Genomic DNA, 17,206 nt, shown 5'->3' with positions numbered 1-17,206 from the left:
CAAATGTTATTTTATTTTCAAAGGGCTTTGTTTTGTGTCCCAAAGCCCACAGTGACAGCAGTGATGTCCCAGCTGCTTGACTGTTAGACTCATGCTAGCCAGGATGTCCCTTTGTGCTCTCAGAGATTTCCCATTACTGGTGTCACTGCAGAAACGTGGGGCCAGGGATGGCTGTGGGTTCCTCAAGGTGTTCTTGTACCAGCCAAGCCCTCAGGGGTGCTTTCATTATCCAAGATTTTTACTGCAGTCTCTGTATACACACACACACACATACATATATACTCTGTTTACAGAATCATGGATCCATGGAATGATTTGGGCTGGAAGGGACCTTAAAGATCTCATTCCACCCCTGCCATAGGCAGGGACACCTTCCACTGTCCCAGGCTGCTGCTCCATGCCCTGTCCAACTTTGCCTTGGATGCTTCCAGGGATCCAGGGGCAGTCACAGCTCCTCTGGGCACCCTGTGCCAACCTCAGCATCCTCACAGGGAAGAATTTCTTCTCAATATTCCATCTAAGCCTGCCCTCGGGCAGTGGGAAGCCATTGTCCCTTGTCCTGTCACTCCAGGCCCTTGTTCAAAGTCCCTCTCCAGCTCCCTCGGAACCCCTTTAGGCACTGGAAGGCGCTCTAGGTTTTCCCTGGAGCTTTCTCTTCCCCGGATGAACAGCCCCAGCCCGCCCAGGCTGGCTCCGGAGGATACGGCACTCTCATTGTCACCGCGCATCTCACGGCCCCTCACGGCCCCTCACGCTCCCGTCCCGCCCCTCCCTGCCCCTCGACCCCGTGCCCCGCGCCGAGCATGCGCAGTGCCTGGCGCGGGGCACGGTGGGAGTTGTAGTCCTTGCGCGGACTACAACTTGGGGACTCGGCGCCTGCGCACGTCGCGCCCGACTTTGCTAAGTCGCTGCCGGAGGCCGGGCGGGCCGCGCTGCCATCTTGGACCTGAGGGACGGGAGAGCCGCGGCCGGTGAGCGGAGCGGGGCCGGGAGGTGGAGAGGGGACACGGGGGTAGCGCTGGTGACGGGACCCTGCGGGCGGCGGGGAGATACGGGGGGCGCGGGAACCCCGCGGTCGGGCCCGGATCCGGAGGGGCCGCTCGCCCCGGGAGGGGCTCGCTGAGGGCGGACCCGCCGCTCTGCACCTGGGGCCCCGCGGGGCAGCTCCAGGTGCGGGGCAGCACCGCTCCCTCCCCGGGGCGCGGGCGGGGGTCCCAGGACCTCCGCGCTGTCCGGCCCCGCCGCCCGTCCGCGGTTGCCGGGGGCATCTGCCCGCACCCCGGTGCCTCCAGCTCCGAGTTCTTTCCTCAGCCGTCCCCGGCAGTGTTGTGTCCCTGCCCGGCCGGACCCCGCCAGCCTCTCCCTGTTCCTGGTCGCCAGGATCTGCCCCTAAACCTTCGCCCTCTCGGAGGCTCGCTCCGTTCAGGGCTGTGCTTTCCGCAGCCCTTCCAGCACAGCCTCCTTCCCCGGTGTGTCCCCCCTGTCGCGGGGCTTCTTCCAGGTGTACGACGGTTCGGTGTCTTTATCTTGGCTGGGTACAGCCGGACATTGAAGGAGCGTGTCCTAGCGATAAAGCGTGACTACAGCCAGAGGTTTATCCCGAACTGTGTTCCCTCTTGTAAACACGGCAGAATGGCAACGTTGGTGCCACCGCTCTATTTTGGAAACGCGGACAAGTTCTGGCTGTTAACTCTTCCGCTCCCACGCCGGTTGTCTTTGACCTTGTGTGCCAGTGCTGTCGAGATAAAAGCAAAGGTGTTCGAGGATGGGTTTCTCTAATTTGCTCTAATATTCGAGAATTCAGCTTGTTTTAATTACTGTAATTTGTGATGTTAAGTTGTCAGAAAACCTTCTGATGTGTGTGTGATGCAGTGAAAGGGGCAGCTGTAGCGTTTGGGATACCTGTGTTGTGGCAGCCTTTACCCTTGATGCGTCAGGAAATATCCCCGGCAAAACTTACCTTTATAGCTTAGTTAGAATTGAAGAAGTCAGAAACCAGGGTATTTTAGACTGTCTTTTCCCAATATATTGCTGCTTATTGTCGTGAGTTTCTCATTGTTTTGCTTGGTCTCTGCTACCCTACCTGTCAACCTTTTCAAAGAGAAGTGGAGAGAAATCTGGACGGGTATTTGAAAGAAGGCATTCTGTGCTGAGGGAGTGACAGATTCAGCAATATGCTTGTATTTACCTGAGAAAAAGCACAGGCGTTTAAGAATCAAACACAAATCATAGGCTGTCTTTGCTTCTGAGGATTTTAATGCTTAAAAATGTATTGTTTGAAAAACCAGTAAATTCTTTCCTGTCTTCTTGAAGTGAAAGTCCAAAGTAGTTGTAATTTCATTACAATTACCTTGCTACTCACTACAGCTGTTTAAATCTGGACTGTGTCTAGTGTGCATTCTTAGTTGTGATTTAGCTGGCATTTAATCACTGCACTGAATGCATTCACCTCCAAATGATCTTTGGAATAATATGTAGCATTCAGACCCAGAGTGGGTTTTCTTGTCTTTAAAACAACAACGGTAGATGTGAAAGATAATTTTGGAGTGGAAAATAACTGAGACTTCTGAGTGGTAACTTTGAAAGCTTCTTACAGATTAAAGTTATTTTGGGGCTTAAGAGAGATTGAGAGAAGATTATTTATATGAATTTATTAGTTAAGCAGCATCACCTCTTTTTCTTCCCTCAATTTTCTCTCCCTTAAAATTATGTTTCTTCTGTTGTGACACAGACCTTAAACATGAGTTACCTTATTCCTTTGTTTTTAAGTTTCAAAATGGTTTGGGGAAAACTGCAGCATAAGGTAATAGGAAGAAAGGCAGTAAAGTAGCATGGTGTTTGTCTTGAGGAGATTAAATTTATAATTTTTTAAAAAGAGCTTGTCATAGACTGCTTGAAAAATGTTTCATGAGAGATTTACAAAGAAATTTTCTTCTATTTTACAACATGTGAAAGAGATAAGATGCTTGTCAGCAGCATTATCAGTATCAGTCAATGATAGCATCTAAATAAACATCTTTTGTGAGTTTAAGCTGTTCAAACAAAGTGATAAATGTATTCAGCCATAGTGAAGTACTTTTCAAGCAGTAAAACCAATTTGATTTCTTCTTAAAAGCAAGGAAAAGAGTCTGCAGGGTGAGAGTAAAAGAAAAAGTCTCTTGCACATGGTAACGATGAAGCTTCTGGGAGTTTATTTTTAAGCTTTTCTGTTTGGGTGTCCAGTTATGTTCATGTAATGTTCTAGTTTTTGTCATTCTGCTGTACTTACATGTAATTGCAGGAACTTCTTTGTGCCCTCACAAGTGAGGAAAGTGAAGGTGTGTGCATAACCAGAGGAGTGTTGGCCACAGCTCCTTACTGTAACTGTACTTTGCCCAGCTGCAGAAGCATTTTGAAGTCAGTGCTTGCCTCAGAAGAGGAAGTAGACAAGCCATGATTATAGTCTAGCTTGGGAGTATTCTAGATATTTAGTTTTACTGTCTCATAACTTGAGTATTTTTAAAGACTGTAGGCAGTCCTTCTTGGGCTTGGTTGGACTGTTAGCTGAGCTAATTCTGTGTGCACATGTTGGTGAGAGTCTTCTCTCAGAAGACTAAAGCAATAGAGACTTGGTCAATTTTCTAAGTGCCTGACCCTCAGGCTTTACTGTAGTGCAGAGTTGCTGGAGCTGAAGGATTGATATTTTTCTTCATAAGAATTGCAAAGTACACATAATATAAATGAAAGTATTGCAGCAAACTGTGTTTTGAAGAAGCCAAGGCCCTGTTTCATATGACCAGTTCTCAAGTTATGCCTGGAATTTCTGCTTTTACTATACCAAAGCACAGCAGGTTTTTTTCTTCCCTCTGAGGAAACATGATACCACATCTTGTTGTGCTGGTTATTCAAATAGTTTTTCAAACTTGGCAGTATGTTGCTGTTACTTTTTTAAAAAAAAAAAAAAGTTTTATTTTAGTCCTCCTGTTTAGGAACCGATAATTCCTGCCTTCCACCCACCTGCCTGAGCTATTCTCAACTCTGCTGCTGGGAGAGGCCTATTGTTTCAGTCAGGCACAGAACTCCTGTCATGTTTGCATTTACATCACTGGTTCTGAAGCTGGAGCTCAGGCTCAAATGTTGTTGCTCAGCAAGAAAAGGCCTAGTCTCTTCAGGTGGATTGTTCTAATTTGATTGTGTGGAACTTTGTTTCTAATCAGGAAGTGAAAGTTAGGCGACTTACCTTTACCTGAAATGTGCAGGTCTCAGGTTCTGGATTTGGTAGCCCATGATACAGAAGCTGGAGCTTTCAAGAGGAGTGTGTTGCTATCAGCCTGTATAAAATCTTCATGTTCTCAGTTTTCTATTTTTATAGGTCTATTTTTCTTTCAATGGTAGCCTTTGCACATATTTTTTTCTTTCTAAGTATTAGCTGGATACCTAGTAATCTTTTTGAAGTTTATTACTAAGGAAAGGAAGATCAGGTAAAAGATTAAGGTGATCTTGAAACAGAAAAAGACATGGTAAGACAGGTCTGCAGTATGCTTCTGATTTATTCATTAATTCATCAAATAAATAGCTATTTGCAGCTAAATATCCATCAGGAATATAAAATTTGTGACTGGAAGCATGCTAATTTTCAGAAAAATAAAATAGACTCTTTGATCCCTTCAGTTTCATGTGATTAGTATGGAACTTTTGCCTGGGCATGTCATTCATAACTTACTGCCCTTTTTAGCTTTGCCTCATTCAGTGGAAAAAGTGAAGGAAAGCTCAATGCTGAGCAAGCTGAAGAGATGGACTGAGACACAGGAGAGTGGGATGTGTTAATTTTTAACATGCTTTTGGTCAGTATCCATGCTTAGTGCCTCCCCAGTCCCCAGAGCTAGCTAATGTTTAATTATGTATTAATAATCACTAGTCTTGCTTAACAGTTAGAATGCTCAGATATCCAGATTTTTATTTTATTCACTGCTGGCTTCATAAACACTTGAATGTATTAAGACTTGTTGCTCTGAACACTCCTACTTTTCTGACACCCTGAGGTTTTTGCTCTGTCAGTGCTGCTCTTTTCATTTATTTGCAGAGCAGATAGATGGAACAAGTTTGTTCTGTATAAGGATTCCTCATCTTTAAAGTTTTTTTACTTTGGCTTATCAGAGCGTGAATTAAGTGATCTGTGGATTGCTCTGATTAATTTCTCTTAATAAGGCTTATATCTACAGGTGTATGTGCCTTGTATATGTACATGTGTATTTCCTATTTCTGTAAGTATATAATTTCAGAGACTAGATAAGAAATGTGTTGACCAAAAAATAAAAATGTTCATAAAATGGTAATGTATTTGGTCTAATCTTTAACCAGGCTTGCTAACTTCTGTGAAAGTGGTGAGCTGCATATTTTCACCAGATTTTACCTCAACACCCTTTCCTGTCTATTCAGATTAAAACTTCTTAGGCGATCCTGTATGTGAAGGTCACTTTATAAAGAAATGAGAGAAAAGAGAATTTGTGAGCTTAGAAGACAAAAAGTGAGACTTATGACACTGACTTGCTTTTTGTATCAGGATCACAGCATGGTTTGGGTTGGAAGGAGCATTAAAGTCACCAGTTCAAAGATCACAAAGCTGCTTTGGTCCTTAAATGACTGTGGTTGACCCAGTGTATGTGATGCCTTCAGAGCAGTTTCTTATTCCAGCTGTTTGAAGGGGAATGTGTATAATGGTAATGGGAAAGAGGAGGGAAATGCTGAAGGAACACATTTTGATAACCTCACTCTACCTGAAAGAAGTTTCCATAGCTACCCGAAGTAAACAGCCCTCACCTGTGTTTTCAGGTGGATACTCACCACGTGTAACATTTCTAATTCCATTTGAGTGCTCATCACCTAAAGATACAGAGGAAAACTTAGGAACCACGGGCAGTAATCCTGCATGTAATTGGCACGTTCCACTTTGTGCATGTTAAATTGAGTTTACCAGTAAGATTTTAGAATATCTTTTTTTTGCTTTATACCAATAAGGCATTTTGTGAATATTAAAAAGAACAATTTCCAGAGCAACTCTGCATTTATTAAACATTTGCCTGAAACAAATTGAGTTCAGGTCAATGAAAAAGCTGTCGTGAGGCAGTGGTGTTCTCATTGTTCTTCTGTGCACCCATTGAATCGGGGTGTTTAACTCCTGTTCTGAAATCTGGTTTGGGCAGGTGGATTTGCTCTGTGTGGAGACCTGTTGACATTGCTGGTGGTTTATTTGATATTCTCCATGATTTAAAGGTTTTAAACATAGCCCTGTGAGGTGTGGCGTATCATGACTTTTTTCTGCTTTACCTTCCTTTCCACTCATCGTGAGGCTCTCTGAACTACAAGATTTAAGGCACTAGTGAGAGTTTCAGTTACTAAAGAAAAAAATAACATTTAACCAACATCTTGCTTTCACATCTGTGATGTGAACAAAATAATACCATCCTGAGGGGGATATTAGAGGTGAAAATATTTTGAGACTAATGCCTGTTCATTTCAAGGCTGGAAGCTGCCCAGTGCACTGTGTTTGAGTGGAGAAGACACCAACGAAATGAAATTCATAGTTAATACGGGTGGCTGATGTGGGAGGTGGGAGAGGAGGGGACTTATAGACAGTAATAATAGGGATGAGATTTATTCTAAGAGAGTCTGTGTCACAGCTGGGATTTCTTTGCTTTTTTGGAATTTCACTTCCTGTTTTAAAAAGAGTAAACTCTATACTTCAAATTCTATATTTCTGCCTTCATGACTTCTAATCTCACACACAGTAATGCAAACTAGATAAAGTGTCTGAACAGAATTTAGAAGAAAATTGTCAGATCTCCTCACATGGTTCAGATTCAAGGTTTGTATCTGTAAGAATGTTTTGCTCATTAAGGTGGTCATTATAACCCTATGGGCCTGTTCTTTTGCTCCAGTATGTGCGTTCCATTTTGATGTACCACATGATGTATGGCCAGGGAGGCCATGAAGGGTGGATATATGGCATAGTGTGTTCACAATAAATGACTCTCCTTGCATGGAATATTTTGTCTGGGTGTGCAAAGTATGCCTGTTCTGTTTTTAAAAAATACACTGTTTCACAGTTATCAGGCACCCTAGGCTTTTTTCCCTGAAGATTTCCTGGATTAAACAGATCAGTGAATGTCAGTTTATGACTAGAATTGACACAAAGATGGGGAAGGACTGTGAGACAGGACTGTGAGAAGGGGGGCCCACTCCTTGGGCAGTATCCAGCTGCAGGGAGGATAATTCCTGATCTGCACTGCCCGATAGCTGCAGCAGCTCCACTGCTGATGCGTGTGGGTGGTGCAGTTACCTCTGGTTCATTTACAAGTTTTGGTTTAGGAGCCAGTCCTGCACTTCTTCACCAACCTGTGGGCTTCCAGTTGTATCCCAGCAGTAAGGCAAGTCCCTTGAAATTGAAGGATACCGTCAGTGTTTGTTGTTAGAAGATGATCTTGTTCTTTTGTTTTTATTTAATGTGCAATTGTCAGTTTTTCACACAGAAGATCTAGGATGTAAAGACTGAAACTTTTGTTTAAGGAATTTACTTATTACTTTAGTTGGAAGAATTAAGATTTCTGACATCTGCTTTATCTTTTCATAAAGGTCAAAGGAGTCTTAGGGCAGCCTCAGAAAACCCAAGTTTAATGGAAGTGTTGAGAATATTGGAATAGTGATACAGTTCTAGGCCACCTTTCTCCTATAGTTTCTGTTTTACTTTACAGAGAGGCATGAGCTGGAATGTAGCAAGCAGACAGTTTTTGCAGGGTTGAGATGGCTTTGTTGTCCACCCATGGCTGTTTGATGTTGCCATTTGGTCACTTGTAAAAAATTCCTAGGAAGCAGGTAATGGACTTCCGTTGGAATTAGAGAGCATGAAGACGACTCCTCTGGAACGAAAGGTTTTGCTTGTGGCAGCTTGCAATTTTGGAAAAGACAATGACCCATAGCAGACTTTCAGATACCTCAGGGCTGACTTAAATAATCTCAATACTTTCTCCCCTCCCTGAAATTGTAATTTTCATTGCATCTTTTGGATTTACTTTAGTATTAAATAATTTAGCTTGGAAAAATGCAACGTTTATTTTCAGCTGACACTGAATTTTGCACACAGCAATATTGCTTAATTTTGTTCCAAGAAACTGGCTTTGCACTTCTACTTTCTTTGATTCTACTGTTTAAGAGTACTCAGAGAAGCAGCTTATTTTTCTTAGGGGGCAGTGCATGTGTAGTCATACCTTACCTGTCAGAATTTCAGTGTGTTACCTACAGCAGTTCTTGTTCCCACAGCTGAGTCAATCAACAGGAACTGTCTTACAGCATCTACTTTGCTGAAACAGGTACAAGCAGCAAGCGACAAAGAGCTTTCTTTTTCAAGAGATTTCAAGTCATCAGCACATTTCAGATATGTGGTTGTTGCTGGTAGTAGGGAATGATTCATCATTTCTTTGATGAGCCTTGCCAGGATGAATTGCAGAGCTGTGCAGTCTGTTTCAATTTCGTTTATTGCTTAGGTACCTACACTGATGATCTGTTTAGCAAGTTTTTATAGGCAGTATCTCCTGAAAGCTCCACTGGTCTTGTTATCTATGTTCTTGGGAGCAAAGGAGTGGAGGTGTATCTGGGGCTCTCTTCATTGCTGTACCCACAGAGGGAGGTAATTTTGTGCTCATTAAACCTTCACTGCTGCTGTTGGACACTTAAAACAAGGTGCATTGTGTACTGGACAGTCCTGCACAGAACATCCTGAAAAATCATGTTAAAGTTCATGTAGACACCAGCATTGCACTTTCGAAAATTGTATCTGCTCCACTTGAGGCTTCCAGGTGAGATGATCAGGGTTGTCATTTTGCTGGTAGACAACAGTCTTTCCAGAAGCTACTTTTAAAAACATTACAGTTGTACAATTTACAACCATATAAACATGTACAGCAACTGTTAATGGCTGCTGAAGTTGTCATTCTTAGTAATGACTACAGGTAATTGGGTAATTGAATGGTCAAGCTTTCTGGTTTTTTTTAATTCCCCAGAGTTAAAAGCTTTTTGCAGGTTTGTTTAGGTGTGTGTATGAACCATTGATAATGAAATGTAGCTCTGAGAAAGGAATGGGGAAGTAATGTGAAGCAAGCACTGAGCTGTAAATAAGAAGTAAAACTAATGGCCGGAGATTATGAAATCCTCTGTTAATAACTGAATGTGTAACTGCGTCTGAGGGACTTGTTCCAGAGCTGCAAGTAGGTGGTGAAACAGAAGGTGGTGGCCTCATATTTTGTTTTACTGTGCTATCTTACAACAGAGGAAAAGTTTCTTAGTGACACTTCGATGTGCTTAGGCTGGAGCAGCAGGCCTCAGCCAGAGTTGACTTAAAAGATGAACCCTGGGCATTATGTGACTAACACCATCAGTATTATTTAGCTAAAAATAAATGACACAGATGCTTATGCTACCTCTCTATAACCTCATGTAGTTATCTGCAAGAAATGTATCATTTTAAGAAACTTTCCCAACTGACATGAATAGAAGTTTATTTGTAGGGTATTTTAGGGGAAAACCCTCCCAGCCAAGGCCTGGGCTCTGGCCAAGCTCTGGCCCCTGCTGGTCGGGAAGTGTGCCATCAGATCCTGGAGCTTCTGTGCTAAAAATATAATCAGATCACTTTGACTTGCTGACTTGGGCCTGTAAAAGCTGGACCCATTTTCCAGGAGTTTGGAGACCTCACCTGTGGGTGAATGCACCACGTGGGATTTTCCCAATTGCCAGGAAGGGTTCTTTAGGTCATCACTGCAAAACGGGGCTCCCCAGTGACTGTGGGCTCTGGATGATGGTGGAGTATTTAGGCAATTGGTGATGTATCTTTCTCAGTCACTATCTTTTCTCTCATATAGCAATTATTAGGTGCATTACCTTGCTTCTTTTTGATTGTTGCTAAAGGCAAGCATGTAATTTTATTGAATGTACTATTTTACTTGTGTGTTGCCTTAATATTAATGGTCAAATAAGACCATTCTTTCCATTGGTGTCCTTTAAATCGCCCCCATCAATTGGCAGAACACACTTTGAAAGTAATGCCTTTGTAGTACTTCTAAAAATAGCTGTAATACAAACACCATGGATTTTTGTCCAATGACAAGTCACAAAATAATGTGTCAAATTAGTTGAAGTTCAGGTGGTTCTCTTAACATATCCAGTGATACCAGTCTTTTATCTCTTCCAATAAGCATCAAAATAAGTTCTGCAGTTTCTGAAATTTGCTCATGAAGGTTGACTATTTCCACCTTTTTAATTGGAAAATAACTTAAAGCAGTAGTGTGAGCTGTGATGCTCTGTGGGTATGTCTGTGCTAGGGACGGTAAATGGGAAATGAGGGATAGTCAGTGGATATGTGAAAATCATCAGGCTAAAGTGGTAGAAGAGCACATTGATGGGAAAGGCAGCTATGTTATGCTGTGCATCTATATTATACCTCCAAAATCAAATAACCTGTGTAGACATTGTGAAGATTTTTGACAGCATCATTATTGTTTAGTTTTAGAATCCTAAGTGAAACTTCAGTGCCAGTCTTTCCCACTGAGGTTTGGACTAATTTATAAAGACACTTAGGAGAAGCTTTTAGAAACTGTTAGAGGATCCTTTAAGTGACTCTCCAGACTAATTTTGTCCCAGATGGGATATTTTTTAGGTAAAAGAGAGTAATTAGTTTGATTGATTGAAAGTACCAGGACAGTGGCTTTAAAGAAGCATGGGAGAGATATGGAGCAGCATGCAGGTAACTGTCCAGATTTGCTTGGGTAAATAATAGCCATATATGTTAATATGAAGGAAATATATGGAAGCATCAACAAATTATGGTATCTTTTTGAATAAACAGAGTATCACCCATGATATTCAATGACTTTCTCATCTCTGATGTTGTTTTTATAATGATGGGATACCACAGGTACCAAGGCAGTGATATGTGCATTTTTTAAGAGATTTCTTATTAGGCCAAAAGAAAATGAAAATAAACCAGGGAATTCGTGTGCATATGAAGTGTACAGTAACAGCTTTATGTTGGGACAGTTGAACCAGTTGACTTCTGCATGTTTTTCCGTTTCATGTAACCTGATTGTCATTAATTGGAGCTGGCTAACACTTGGGTCTTTGTCGTGCTGGACATGTAGGAAATTTATTCAAGCTGTATTGCTGTGTTCATTATAATACACAGCAGCAATAAGGGAAATGGAAGTAGTTGTTAAAAGTGAGAAGAAATACCTGGTGCAGACTTGTGCATTGAAGACGTAGGAAAAGCTGTAGAAATTAAAATCTTGATAAACATTACTGAACCTGAAGAAAGTGCAATGCTGATTTAGGCAATCTGTGCCTTTCTATTGAAACTAGTAAAACTTAAGCTATATTAATAACTGAGCACTGAAAGGGATCCTTAGTTTGGAAAAAAAATAGCCTATATGACCAGATTGATAGATGTCTCTTTAGAGGAGGAATCTGCTACAGGACAGAGACTCAAAAAGAACAAGAAGAACAGGACAGGTACAACAGGAATTACTGAGGTTGTTTTAGGGAACTCAAAGAATCACAGAATACCTGAAGTTGGAGGAGATTTCTGGACATGGTCTGATCCAAATTCATCTTCTTAGAGCTAGGCTAGTTAGAGTGGTCAGTAATGTGTTCAGTCAGGTTTGGAATGGCTCTGAGAATGGTCATTTAACCTCTCTTGACAAGTTCTCTGCTCTTCAGCCACCCCACAGAAAAATAAATAACTCCATCCCCTGTTTTCAAGTTGAATTTCCTGTATTTTAATTTGTGCCTGCTGGCTATTGTCCCATTCCTGAGTACTGCTAGGGAGAGTCTGCCTTCAGCCTTTTAACCCTTCAAGTATTTATGCACACTGATGAGATCCTCCTGGTCATTCTCTTTTCTAGACTTAACAATCTCAACTTTCTCAGCCTCTTTCCAATCACTTTATTGTCTCTGTAGCCCTTTGCTGGTGTCACATCAGTCCATCTATGTCACTCTTGATTTGGGGAGCCTAAAGAGTGGGGAACCTAATTCCAGAATTAGAATGAAAGAGAAGGATCACCTTTCTCATGCTGCTAGTGATGCTTTTTCCTAATCCAGGATGCTGGCAACCCTTTTATTTGTTGTTACTGCGAGGAAGCATTGCTAGTTCATGTACAGCAGCACTAGTGTCTTCTGCAGAGTTGTTAGTTCATGTACAACAGCACTAGTGTCTTCTGCAGAGTTGTTTTCTGTCCAGCTGCCCCCTAGCCTTTACTGGTGCATGGGTTTATCCCTCCCCACGTACAGAACTTTGCGCTTCCCCTTGTGGAATTTTTGTTCCATCAGCATATTTGCTGAGGGTGAGCTGGGTCCAGGTCATAAAAGGGGAACTTGAACAGTGCTGCTCAAGTCTGTACCCCTGGGCTACAGCACTAATGCCTGGGTTCTAACTGGGCAGTGCACTTCTGATCCCAGCCCCAGGAACCTTGCCCTTCGTCCAGGCTTGCAGTCTACCCCCTAGTCCTGCCTGGCCACTGCTTCATCCCCTTGTGTGAGGATGTTGTAGGTCATGGTGTTGTCCTAGCTACCAAGTCATCTTCTCAAGGAAAGCTGTCAGGTCTGTCAGACATTATTTCCCCTTTATATAGCCATGCTGACTAATACAAATCACTTTCTTGTCCACATTATGTTTGGAAATGGCTCCTACAAGAATTTGCTCCCCGAGCTCCCTGGGGTTGAGATGCCACTGATCAGTCTGTAGTTTCTTGGATCGTCCTTCTTGCTCTTTCAAAGAAAGGAGTGTCATTTGTTTTTTTCAGTACCAGGAGTGTGGATAGTCACTCACAGGAGTTGGACTTTTCACTTCACTGTGGCACAGAGTGGGCTTCACTGATTTTCTCTAATGCATAGAACAAACAGGAAAAGAAACATCAGTTTTTCAGCATCTTTCTAGATGCTTAATACTTCTGGAAATTTATACTCCTTGTGATAAAAAAACATTTGTCCTTACACAGATAGTGGTACTCAGTGACTGCTCCTCCTTCCACTTGAAACAAGCACTTCTGTGGTCTGGCTCATCACTTAGGCCTCAGGGAGACAATCTGTTACCCTGTTTGATGACACAGATATGTTGTGCTTTATGACAGACCTTTTCTTTTTACCTACAGCATTCATCATTCATATTAAATAGACATATACTCTAATTGTAATCTTAATCTATTTGGCTAAAAATACTCTATTTTTTCTTAGACCAGAGCACAGTAGTTTAAACTTCCTAATAGTTTTGTAGAAGCAATTTTCTAGCCTTGATGTTGCACAGAAGGGAAAAAGCACACCCACTGTCCCACTGATGGAGAGTGAGAAACTTTGGGATTTCCTTTTTATAATTTTATAAAGGAAAATATTCTGAAAAAGAATCTCCTCTGAAACTGTCAGAATGGAATGAAAGTTGGCAGTCTAGAAACAAAGTGGGCCCAGCAAGGTCACACATGAACATACTCTTGTCCATGTGCAGGGAATTAAAGAAGGAGAACAGAAGTAATGCAAAAAGAGTGAACTTGAGTCAGTGAATGTGAGAGACCTGTGGAGGTTTTCCTCATGGCTAGAATGCATAGTAGAGAGAACAGGAAAAGAAACAATCTTCATTAGTGGTTTAATTGTTTTAATTTGGACAAGGAGTGCACTTTGGAAATTAATCCACTGAATGTTCTCACAGACTGCACTTGATTTGACTTGTGAAATCAGCTTGGATCAAGGAAGCTGAGTTGCTTTTGGATGAAACTAAACTGGAAGCTGTGGTCTTGCTCGTGTTGGACTGTGGGATCCCAGTGGAGCTGGTCCAAACTAAAACTCCAAGAATATATCCCATGTGGGTTTCAGGTCTGCAGACCTTCCTGCTTGGTCCCATTCCTGTTGTACTACACTGCTTGTGGGTGTGGGCACAGCAAATCCTCATGGGGTAGTTCAGAGACCATTACTGGAAAGGGCTGTGCTGTTGTGAAAGGGGCTGCAGCAAAACAGAGACAGTTTTACAGCAGGGAGAGACAGGCTGACTACAGTAATTCTGAAAGATGTGGGCACAGAGTTTTTAGGAAGATTAAAGTACAAGAGGTGCAAATTGGTCTGTAAGAAAATCAGAATCTGTTTTGGCAAGTAATTCCTGAAGTGAAGCTTAGAAGCCAAGTGACAATGCAATTAGCTGGTGTAGGCTGAAGTAGTCTTATTCTTAAATGCAAGTTTTATTTTAGTTTTTTTCTGAATGTGTACTATATGAACAAGTTTTGAAAATGCAGCAGCAGTGAAAGTCTTTAAGAAGAAACAAACCAAAAAACCCCACCTAAATTGAGAATAAGTGAAGCATTTATATGGATTGTTACTAATAAAAGGTGTGGGGAAATACACATCCTAAGGTGTTAAAGGAGTAGCTGAAAAACTGAGCAGGTGAATCCTTCCAAAGGAGTTAGCTTGGAAACTGTTCTCAGTCTTTCAGTTGAAAGCCATCTGAAATTAATGTACAAGCATACAGAGAAAAAATTATTGCACTTTGAAGAATTAAATCATGTAACAAAATAAATCTTGTCATATACAATGTTTGGTTTGTTTGTTTTAACTGTTAGATTTTTCCTGTGGTTTTAGTGAAGCTGTTTGATTTGTGGTCCAAAGTTTTGACAGAAGTTAGCAATCTTGACTGTGAGAAATCTCTTACCATACTCTTGCCAATATCAAGAGGAATAAAATTTCTAAGGAATGCATATTTTTGTAATTTCATATTTAATATGTTTTAGTTTCCTTGGTAGGTTTCAGCAGCAGTGTGGCAGGGAGATGTGAAAGGCTGGCATGTTAAGGATGGAAGGCATTATACACATTTCTGCCCTAGTAAAATAGCATGTGTTTGTGTAAAGCCTCAGAGCCACTCACTTTGTTGTCATTGTATCTGAAAATATGATATGAATATCTATTAAGATGTCTTTATTATAACTTGTATTTTGCTCCTAGTTGAGTGTAGTGAACATTTCTACAAGACAATTGAACAGCTTGGGTTCTGATGTTTGTTTTGGAGAATGTTGGACAGAATGACCCCCAGAGGCCCTTTCCAGCCCAAATTATTGTTTGTTTCTATTAAAAAAAAATAAAAGGAAGAAATTAAAAGCAATTCCTAGAAATGTGTTCTTGTTTTAAGATATCCTCGTATACTCTTTTAGTAACCCATTTTCATTTATGTTATTTTCAGATCATTCTTAGATCATGTTTTGCTTAAGTGCACAACATAGGGAAGAGCAGAAATACATGGAAAGGGTCTGAGAGGTAAAGATATAAATGTAGCTTGGCACTTGTTTAGAGTGTTTTCAGAAATCTCCAAGAGTTAAACCAAGCATACTTTTCTCATTCTCAGTGCAAATTTTCACAAGATTAGGTACCCTGACTTCAAAGTCAGTGCCTATTCTGTGTATTTTGTCTCCTTGTCCATCATTTTCTGGATGCTTCACAACAATCAAAATTTTTGGATTTTTTCTGGTGTCTTTTAATCTTCTCACGTTTTGTTCATGTGTTGCATGTTTCATGGTTTTAATCCATCAATGCCTTTGTTTTAAATACATAACTGTTAGTTTGTGTTTTTCTGTACTGCTTCTACTGACTTTTTGCATTGCAGGAAAACTGTTGAAATACCTCTTAGAGGCATTCATCAGTTAATAGATTATAACTAAGAAAATTGCCTAAAGGAGGGGAAATAATGTAAAATTTTGACTTAATGTTTTTCTTTTGAATGATCACATTAAGATTATTTCATTGCCCTAATCAAGAATTAATTTGATAACATGAATAAGTAGCTTATAGCTTGTGGATTTATGTGGCTATCTCTTCTCACTACTGTGTCATGCAGCTGAAGCAGTGATAAGCAGAGGCCTCCAGATAAATTCTTTCCTTCCCCTTCCCATAGCAACAGTCAGGAAGGGACTTTACCCAAAGTTCTTCAGAAGAGTCCTTTGCATGCTGTCATGGTAAGGTCTAAAATAACCTGTTTTGAACAGCACCATGAATATTTGACTGAGATGCTCAAGCTTGGGATTTTTGCTTTGTAGGAGCCTCTCTGCCTCTGAGCCAGCTGAAGCTAAACATGGCTGTAGGGCTAAATAAGCTTTTACAGGGCAGATGGAACAAAACATTATTGTTTTGGGTAACTGTTTTTTTAACTACCTCGTGGTATTTCTCTTGAGTGCTTCTTTGGGCTCAGACTGGTCCTTTCTGATAAAATGTGAGTTGAGTTGGGCAATCTGATCTCTGAATTACAAAACAGATGTATTTCTGCAGTCAGGGTGGGATGTTACTTGGGTGAGCCATAACTGAGGTTGTGTGGTGTAGGATATTGTGTTTATCAAGCAGCTGCACTTTATAGAAAGCACTAAATGTTCTTAGATACCTGGTCAGGTTAGTGTCAGAGCAGTTTAACAGTCACTACTTGGAAGTGTCTGGCCACACTGTGTGCTTTTCCCTGGAGAAAAGTCTCTTCAAGGTTACCACTGAAAAAATACTATTTATACTTTCTATGTACTTTCTTTATAGAAACCTCAAAATGTAACAGTTGTGTTTTTTTTAAAGTGAAATACAAAATGTTTTATTGCCTGATATGGAAATACATGCTGTTGATTACATTGCTTCAGTCTGTCTTATTCTCTGAGGAACGACAGCCCTAAAGTTACAGCACAGAATATTTCTTCCTTTCTTCTTCTAACCTGTTTCCTCAAAAGTACATATAGGACATGGTTCATAGTGCAAGGCAGTGGAAGAATTAAGAGGGGAAGCTGTAATTAATTTCTACAAGATATGAGAGTTCTGATTGCTAGAACTTGATGCCTTTTCATAACAATCTAACAGTCCTAGTAACAGGAATATTTAAGGTCAGAGGGATTTTGGAGATGCTAAAAGGGCATTTCCCTGTGGAAGAAGTGTATTGCTCATTCTGAGGAGTTGTTTCACTGTATAGTCAAATCATTCCCAATTCTAGGACTTTCACCTTTAAAGGGCATAAACTCCCTGCTCACAATACTGTCAACCTGGTGGGTTTCAGATTGTGGGTTTAATTTGTGTTTTGCAAGCTGAACTTCATTTAAACCATTCTGTAAGAAATGGGATGGTCAGAGCAGAGCAATGGGGTGGGATAACCATGGCTGGCTGCCAGGTGTTCACTCTGCCTCCTCAACCAAAT

At 41.2% G+C, this 17,206-nt stretch overlaps 1 protein-coding gene across 5 annotated transcripts in view; it reads left to right on the top strand.

Moving 5' to 3' along the window:
- Positions 1-17,206, top strand: part of ITCH (itchy E3 ubiquitin protein ligase) — a 96,940-nt gene that overhangs the window by 32,210 nt on the left and 47,524 nt on the right. For 4 of the 5 annotated variants that reach the window (XM_053958734.1, XM_053958732.1, XM_053958733.1 and 1 more), the window contains exon 1: positions 911-971. The exons of the other annotated variant lie outside the window; for it this stretch is intronic. The gene's annotated coding sequence lies outside the window, so the exon portion shown is untranslated. Of the gene's footprint in view, positions 1-910; positions 972-17,206 lie in introns of those variants that run through there. 5 annotated transcript variants of the gene reach the window in all.

The sequence above is a fragment of the Vidua chalybeata genome, chromosome 17 (genome assembly GCF_026979565.1).
Source record: "Vidua chalybeata isolate OUT-0048 chromosome 17, bVidCha1 merged haplotype, whole genome shotgun sequence".
Lineage (NCBI taxonomy): Eukaryota > Metazoa > Chordata > Aves > Passeriformes > Viduidae > Vidua > Vidua chalybeata.
Note: the sequence above shows the minus strand (reverse complement) of the source record. Positions and strands in the feature narration are given on the sequence as shown.